A 9,687-nucleotide genomic window follows, 5' to 3' on the forward strand; every position below is an offset into this window, starting at 1 on the left:
TTCTGTGTATCTCTTATTGTCCTCTAGCCTCCTATAGAGACCATGCTGAACTCAAAGTAAAAAAAAAAAAAAAAAAAAAAAAAGATCACTTACATCTGCCTCTCAATAGTTTGAATTAAAGGCATGGTCAACACTGCCTGGCAAAACCAAAACAATGAAACGCCAAATATAAAACCCTAAATTTTTTTTTGGAAAAAAGAGAACAACAAAAATTACAACAACAAAAACAAAACTATAAGAAATACAGTAAAATGCATTAAAAATGAAATCACTTAAAGCATAAATTAAAATCAAAACCCTAAAATACAGTAACATCATTAAAAAAACAAAACAAAACAAAACAAAACAGAACAAAAAAAAAATTAGAAGCCTGAAAAACAAGAAAATCTAAATCACTATACTAAAGACTCTACAAAACTTTTGAAATACTCTAGAAATCTGAAAAGAATACACAATAAGCCAAAATATGCCTAAGATATCTATTTATTTATTTATTTATTTATTTATTTATGATTACTAATTTATTTAATAAATTCTGTATTTCTCTTTCTCTCTTTCTCTCTTTCTCTCTTTCTCTCTTCTCTCTCTCTCTCTTTCTCTCTTTCTCTCTTTCTCTCTTTCTTTCTCTCTCCCTTTCTCTCTTTCTTTCTTTCTTTCTTTCTTTCTTTCTTTCTTTCTTTCTTTCTTTCTTTCTGTTTCCTACTTCCTTCCTAACTTTATCTCTTCGTCTCTCTTTTTCTTTATTTTTTGTCTTTATTTATTTTTTCTATCATTTTTCTCTCTCTACCCTCTTTCCTTCATTCTTTATTTCCTTCCTTCATCTTTCCTTCAATCCTTCCTTCCTTCCTTATTTCCTCCCTTCCTCTCACTCTCTCTCTTTCATTCTTTTTCTTTATTTCTTTGTTTCTAACTGTATAACTTTCTCTCTATCTATTAACAGATATAAATAAATCGAAATAATCCCATGTATCCTATCTGATCACCCTGGACAAGGCTGATGTCAATTAAAGCTTTAATTAAAAACCAAAACTTAAATACACTAAAATCATTTAAAGAAAACACTAAAAATACAATAGAATCCTGAAAATCAAGAAACTCTAAATCACTTTTCTAAAAACTCTACAAAACCTTTTAAAATACCATAGAAATCTAAAAAGAATACACGTGGAGCCGAAATTTGCCTAAAATATTTATTTGTTTATTTGTTTATCTATTTATCTATTCATTTATTTATTTGTATGTTTGTTTTTTTTAATTATTTTTTTATATTTTATAAATTCTGTCTTTCTCCCTATGTTTCCATCTCTGAATCTTCTCCTTTTCTCTTCCTTTCTTTCTTTCTTTCTTTCTTTCTTTCTTTCTTTCTTTCTTTCTTTCTCTCTCTCTCTCTCTTTCTTTCTATCTTTCTTACTTTCTATTTCTTCCATTGTTCCTTTCCTTCTTTCTCTCTCCCTTCCTTCCTTCCTTCCTTCCTTCCTTCCTTCCTTCCTTCCGTTCTTCCTTTCTTCCTACCTTTCTTCCTCTATCTCTCTCTCTTTGTTTTTTCTTTTTCTTTCCTTGTTTGTTTTTTCTTTCTAAGTTTCTATCTCTCTCTCTCACTCTCAGTCTCTCTCAGTCTCTCTTACTCTCTATTTCTCGCTCTGACTCTCTCTCCCTCTGTTTATTAATTTTTTTTGAGTTTTTTATATTGGGTTTTTCTTTGTATCTCTTACTGTTTTCCAGCTTTGCGAAATCATTAAAGTTCATTTAAAAAAAAAAAAGAAAACACTAAAAATAAAATAGAAGCCTAAAAAACAAGAAACTCTAATACACTTTTCTAAAACTCTACAAATCCTTTTATAATACCATAGAAATCTAAAATGAATACACATAAAGCTGAAAAATCCCTAAAACGTTTATTCATTCATTTATTTATTTATTTTTAATTAATTTTGTATATTTCATAAATTCTGTCTTTCTCCATATGTTTCCATCTCTGAATCGTTCCCTCTTTCTCCCTTTCTCTCTCTTATTTTCTTTCTTTCTTTCTTTCTTTCTTTCTTTCTTTCTTTCTTTCTTTCTTTCTTTCTTTCTTTCTGTTTCTTCCTTTCTTCCGAACTTTATCTCTCTGTCTCTCTTTTTCTTTATGTTTTGACTTTATTTGTTTTATTTCTTTTTTTATCTATCAATTTCTCACTCTCCCCTCCTTCCTTCCTTCTTTCCTTCCTTCCTCTCACACTCTCTCACTCTCACTCTTTCAATCTTTTTCTTTATTTCTTTGTTTCTTTCAATATTACTTTCTCTCTATCTCTTAACAGATATAAATATATTGAAATAATCCCATGAATCTGATCTGAACCACAGGACTACATATTAGTGTCACATCCTTTATATAGGAGTATAGACTGAACATAATAATTTGTTTCTATTGAGCAAAATAAAACAAAATGATTGGGTTGCAAAACACTGGGAATTCCACTCCCTTTGGCTGTTACTGAGGCCTTCTTACTTGCTCAGCTCTATGAAATGAACTTTCATGTTGTGATGGTTTGTACATGCTCATCTCAGGGAGTGGCACTATTAGAAGTAGGTGTGGTCTTTTTGGATTAGCTGTGTCACTGTGGATGTTCTGATCTGAACACCCAATTCTGACGTCAATTAAAGCTTAAATTAAAAACCCAAACTTAAATACACTAAAATCTTTAAAAGAAAAAAATAAAGAAAACACTAAAAATACAATAGAAGCATGTAAATCAGAATGTGTCCCCTAGTAAGTTGGGTCGACCCAATGAATGGCCACACATCCATATGCACTTAAGCGGCAATAATTGAACTTATTGGGCTTTCAAACAAACAAAAGTATGAAGTAGATGGGGTTGAATTGATGAGTACATATGGGTATTGGTAAATACTGGGAAATGAAAAGTAGATGTGATCATCCTTCATTGTATTCCTATATGAAATTATCAAAAATAAAGAAAAAACATTAAAAATGAGTTGTTTGTTTCTAAACACACTAAGTACATAAAGATCATTTTTAATACTTATAAATATGAATTTCTGCCCTTTCCAATTTATAACCCCTATGACAATCCTGAGTGCACTATTTACTTATTCTCATGCATTAAATTATTGTTAATTTTAGTGAAATAAGCTCATAATTGCTGTCTTGTCCCAAAGCAAGTAGACCAAATCTCTGAGTTCAAGTTTCTGAGTATTCTACTTTTGGCCTTCACAGAGCCTGTTGTTAATCTAATATTTTAATTATAAAGATCCTTCTTTTTGATAGCCCTTTCATGGTAGCCTCTGACTTTTTACAAATTGTTAGGCTGTCTCACTAATTACACACTGACTTGTTGCTTCTGCCTGTTTTCTGTGTGTCAGACTTGCCACAGAACATGGTAAAACGTGGGTCTTTCTTAGACTTTCACTTCTATGAACAGATAATATGACCAAGGTCCTTAATTTAGTTGGAGCTGCTTACAGTTTCAGAGACTTAGTACATTACATCAAGAAGTGAGCATGGCAGTGTTTGGGCAGTCATGGTTTAGGAGGAGCTGAGAGTTCTACAACTTCATCTGAAGGCTGCTTGCAGAATATTGACTTACAGGCCTCTAGTATAAGGGTCTTAAAGCCTACACCCACAGTGACACAGCTAATCCAAAAAGACCACACCTACTTCTAATAGTGCCACTCCCTGAGATGAGCATGTACAAACCATCACAACATGAAAGTTCATTTCATAGAGCTGAGCAAGTAAGAAGGCCTCAGTAACAGCCAAAGGGAGTGGAATTCCCAGTGTTTTGCAACCCAATTATTTTGTTTTATTTTGCTCATTAGAAACAAATTATTATGTTCAGTCTATACTCCTATATAAAGGATGTGTCACTAATATGTAGTCCTGTGGTCACTGGGACTTATACATGAACCTGTGTATTATATTTAGTAATCATCTTTAATTAAAAAGTATATGCTTATGTTAATTATATTTAATAGATATTTTTGATCACTTACCTCATAGAAGGATAGAAAAAATGTAGAGATACTGAACTATTTGTTAACAATCTAAGGGTTATTGAAGTATTTATTTATGGACAGCACTGTTAAAAACATCATTTAAACTTAGTCACATAACCACTAAACTAATTAAAAATATATGATATTAATACAATTTGCTTAAACATTACCTGATTCAGATGCTTAGATAAAAAGCTTGGAGCACAGATCCCAAACACATAGTCTAATCCTCTACATATCATCCAATTCTTGGCAACAACAAGTAAACCACAAATGTCCCACCCAAGTTTTGCTTCCCATATGCTTGGGACACTGGCAATTAGTGGTTCCTAGATCCTTAGCACACATCCCAAACTTCCTTTGTCATCCTTTAGCTCTGAGTACTGACAGATAAGGAGTCACCAGACCCTGACACTGGGCCTGAATTCCCCAAGATCCAGGTGTGGACCAAGCCACAATGCACAAATGATTGGTTCCCTGTTTCAAATTGCACTCTAAAACTAACTCCAGATGTGGAAGTCAAAGCACAGAAAGAAAGAAAAGAAGAGCAGAAAGATACTATACCTCTCATAAAAGTTACAAACCACATCATAATGCCCCCAGTGAAAATAACCTTGAAAACCTACCAGAAACATTTTAAATAAATAGTAAATCATGTTCAGATGACAAGAATATATTCCAGGATAATAAAAGGAGTTGATTACTTAGTATTTACCTTTGAAATGTGTTCAACCCAAGTTATAAAGCCTTTAGAGGGGGACCATGGAAGACAAAGTGTTGTAACACTTTTAGGTAGTAAGCTGATTATTTTCAAGTACAACATTGACAGTTTATGGAAAATGTTTTTAAAGCTTATGATCCATGCAGGATTGGAGATATTTAAACTCTCCAGTATTTTATAGGTATAATAATTTCAATAAAAATAGGAAGAGATGAGGTAACACTTCATTTTCTACATATGAAAGTCAAAGAATATTCTAGGACTTTCTAAAGAAACATGACCCTGGAAATTATAGATGTGACTATCTAGTTCACTTTCATTAAAATAAGGATTACAGAAAATAAATGATCAATCTATTTTTAAATTACCACTATTAGTCTCATATACTTTATGTTAAAATTGCATAGTACATTAAATGGCTATTCAATGAATGTTAGTTTTTATGCTAATTCTTGATAAAACTTACAATAAACATATTATATAACATACTGGGATTCTTGATAATATTAATAATATTTATATGTTCTAAAACCTAAATTTATTTAACATTGTATTTGCTTAAAAGTACCACGTTAATTAACATCATAAATTGAAATAAAGTTATGTTAAGATTAATTTGCATCTATACAATTTAACTATGCTCAAAATTCATCTAATTGAATAATAGCATTTTTCGAAAATTATACTCTTATTTTAAATAAGATACTTTTAACTTAGAATACAAAATCAATAATATTTTTTGAAAAACAACAGAAATACTTGTTTTGTAATATAACTAGAGAAATACTTTTTAAAAAACTCGTTCAAATAGACTAATATTATACAAGCAATACAATCTTCAAAACTTGTTAGAAGAAAAATTATATAGGTGTTTAAGTATTTCAGCATGTATTTTGAAAATGGTTTATTGCTTCTCTTGTAAAGTTTATAAAAACTGTAATTGAAATTGTGTAATAAATTTACTTGTCTATTGATCTAGCCAGACACTACTTCACTATAAAAAAATCTTCTTTACATTCAGAACCAGCCTTGAGCAGCCAGGATAGGAGAATATTGTGGCCAGTCATGTTCTGAATACATGCGAGGAGCCTTATTTGTGCATTGTAATCCTCCTGAGAATTACCCAGATACTCCATTTGATTCTACACCAGGAAAGTATAAGATAATGGAAGCAGTAATAAAAAATTACCCAGATTGGCATAAAGCAGTTCTGCTGCCTGTCCTGGATCTACCACAAAGGCAGAATAGAAGGTTTTTCCTCTCTGCTGTGAACAAGGTGGCAGAAGTTTTAGAACTACCTCTAATGAGAGTATGCAAAGTAAAAACTTTTTATACAATGTACAATCAAAAGCCAGTTTCATGTATGTACTAGTATCTTTGCATGCTTGAGATTCTGAGAGACTGGAGACCCTTCAGAGAATGCTTAGAACAAAAGGTAGATGCACTATACCTGAAAAACTATTCACTGTTATGGAAGGTGAATACTTCAGGATGTGTAAATGCACCAATGATTCAAATAAATGACAACTTCTATGAGGATCTAACAACCAAGGTTATTGAAGATAATACTAATGAACTCAGAACTGGAAAAGTTCCAAAGCGTGGGCCAAGAAGTGTCTGGTTCTATTTTGAGCCAGCTGGAGGCCTTCCTTCTTTGACTGAACCACCCAAACAACCTAGCATTGGTGTAGAAGAAAGACTTTAACTTATATTCACTGTAGAGATGTCACTGGAGAAATAAAATATGAAATTATTTACATTTTTTTAAATCCTCTTTATTTTCCCAGTACTTCCAGTTATGCATTTTGCTTGGTGAATTCTTTTCCTTTAATAATTGGTTTTCATGATCTGCTATGATAGAGTATTATCACCAATTGGTGCTTTAAAAGGAACAGTAGTGAAAGCCATTACACAGGGTCAGAGCATTAGTGATTCACTGATAGACTATAACAGAAAGACCCTGATGGCAGATAAAAATATACAGCTTTTATTTCATGTTATTATTAAGAGCCACTGAATTTAAAATGTGAAAAAAGCCAGCCACATATTACTCATTATAGCTCAAATGAATTAAAGTGTTAATTTTATATTTCTCTAATCACATATTCATTCAATATTGTTCTCATTTGCTGCCTTCCAAGACTGGCATTTATAATTTGACTATTCATCAGAAATATGTAAGACTTTTACAAGAAAAAAATCCTTTTTCATTGTAAATGAATCTATAAGATAATAATACCTAGTTTCCTGAAACACTTAGAGTATAAAGAAAAATTTTTAGATGGTAAAACTTATAAAATTATGTATTAAATTGAAATGAGAATATGGAACCTTGCACAAGGGCATCTTCCTGCAGTAGCAATGAATTTGAGCCATGTGATAAGATCCAGGAGTGATATGATAATTCAGACAAATTAAAGAAGTAGGTTAAAGTCCAGTCCATTTGCTAACAATTGTGAGTAAGGCTGGAAAAGAAATGCAGAAGTTTTCAGGTAGAATACCAGAGGAAGTGTTCTCTTCAGTGTTCTATCTCTGTGAAGAAAAACATTCAAGAGTGATTTGCTTACAGTCCACTGTCGTTATGGAGGGTAGCCTGGTGGCATGCAGACACAGGTGCTGGTGAAGTAACTGAGGATTCTATTACTGGATTCACAGGGACCAGCAAGAATAAGACACTGGCACTGATCTGACAGTCTTTCACCGACAAGGTCATATTTCCTCCTACAAGGCCTCACCTACTAGTACAAGGCCACATCTTCTAATTTCTCTGAAGTAGTGCCATTCCCTTATGACCAAGCACTGGAATACATGAGCCCACAGGTGTCATTCTTTTTTTTTTTTTTTTTTCGTTTTTTCGAGACAGGTGTCATTCTTATTCAAACCACTGCAGAAAGCAAAATTAGAAATCCACTGAAGTATAATTGTTGCTTTGTTCGTAATTAAAATTATTTTCAGGACACCATGTAAATAGTGAGAGCTATGCTTTATCCAAGTTGAACTGCTCTTGTCTGTAGTTACCATTAATATGACTTTGAATAGTTTATTTTTTGGTATATATTCTTTAGTAATTTAAATATTAAATAGGGTTGGAAGGAAGGCACAGTGAATAAAAGTGCTTGCTGCTAATCCTGGAGTACTGCACTTGATCCTTGGACACTACAATATATACGCTAGAATGGAATCACAAATTTTCCTCTGACTTCTGCATAAACACAACCCACATGCACTGAATAAAAACGTAAAACTAAATTAATAATTAGTTAAATGTAAAGTTAAATTAATTAACTTACTTTTTAAAGCAGGGCTACGGAGAAGACCCATTAGTGACTCATGCATTATGCTAATTTAGGGTACCAAGTTCTGTTCAGAGCACCCATATCAGACAGCTCACAACATTGGATAAGTACATCTCTAGCTGTTGGGAGTCTTAATTTTGACTTCTAGATCCATTGTCAATATCACCTGCATATATCAACATTCTAACATATATATTTTGTTGAAGCTATGTTTTAATTCTTTACAGACAGAAATAAAGTTTATAGTAATGACCCAAAATTATATTGTAGCATAAATTAAGGATACAAATTCTAAGTTAACAGAATGTTGAATTTAGTAATTTCATTAACATATGAGAGAAGTGTTTTCCTAGGACAATGTTCTCTGTTGTATTTAAGTTCTGTTTTAAAGTTGTATAAAAAGTATATATTTTATGTGCCCTTTGTGGACAGGCATTTTGAAACCCATGTACCTATAGTTCACTCATGATATATTTATCTGTAATTTTGTATAAGTGCATGTGTGTGTGTATGTGTGTGTATGTATATATGTATATGTATATATATATAATGCATGTATATGTATATATATGTATATATAATGTATATCTATATATACGGCATAGAAATATATCATAATTCATTCTCTCTGATTAATAAATTTTATTTTTCATGCTTTATTATATGTGTTTGGGTGGGTTTGCCCACACATGTATCTGGGCATTGTGTGTGTATGTGCTGTTTCTGGATACAACAAGAGGAATCAGATCTCTTCAAACTGGAGTTACAGGAAGTTCTTACTTGCCATATGGGTGTTGGGATTAGAAGAGAGCTCTTGCAGGAGAAGCAATTGCTCTTAACTGCAGAAGCATATCTCCATTCGCAGGAGAGATAACATAGAGTCGTTTCTAGTTAAATGTCTTATAAATAGAGTTGTTAGAAATTCACTCATGGATATTTTTAATTAAAAGGTGGATTTATTATGCATATAATGAAGTCGATTATCATTTTATAAAAATTATAAAACCACATTTTGAAGTGTCTATTGTATATCAGAAATGCAGGAAGGTTTCAGTTTCTTTATAAAATGTTATTGTTCGAAAGTACAATGTTTTCCTTATCTCAATCTTACAAGTTGATATTTTAAATTACAATAATTTTAAATATAATAATTTGTATACTACATACTGATTACCTTTTTAAACATTAAATATGTTTTTAGAGTACAAAATAACTGAGTTTGTTTCACTCATAAAGACAGATTTATTGATTTACAAACACAATTTAGAAGATGTCTACATAATACAGGATAAACTTTTTATTTCAAAATTTGTACCTTCATCTTGTCTGTAAAGATATTTTTTATAAATTAGGTGATTTTTTAAACTTTAATATATAGAACATGATATTTCTTGTAAAATCATTTTAAGTTCACATCAAGTCTTATGCTTTGTCAGGGTTACGTATTTTCTATTTATTTTGTGCTAACAGCCATACCTGACATATACATTCATGTTCTTTAATACATAACTATCCTCTTGAATGTCAGTAATTCTAATGCTTGTACAATTGTTATATTCATATGATTATTTTGAATTATTTTAAAGTGTAACTTAAATATTTAATAAAGCAATTGTTTTTTAATGGTTCTATACTCTACAAAATTATCTTCAGCATGTAATAGAATGTATATTT

The 9,687-nt window shown here is 31.3% G+C and overlaps 1 pseudogene; it reads left to right on the top strand.

Moving 5' to 3' along the window:
- The window catches only part of LOC146999674 (NADH dehydrogenase [ubiquinone] flavoprotein 2, mitochondrial pseudogene), a 6,838-nt pseudogene extending 416 nt beyond the window's left edge, over nt 1-6,422 (top strand).
- Nucleotides 6,423-9,687: the final 3,265 nt, after the last annotated feature.

The sequence above is a fragment of the Mus caroli genome, unplaced genomic scaffold, assembly GCF_978045245.1.
Source record: "Mus caroli unplaced genomic scaffold, Mus_caroli_1 scaffold_57, whole genome shotgun sequence".
In the NCBI taxonomy this organism is placed as follows: domain Eukaryota; kingdom Metazoa; phylum Chordata; class Mammalia; order Rodentia; family Muridae; genus Mus; species Mus caroli.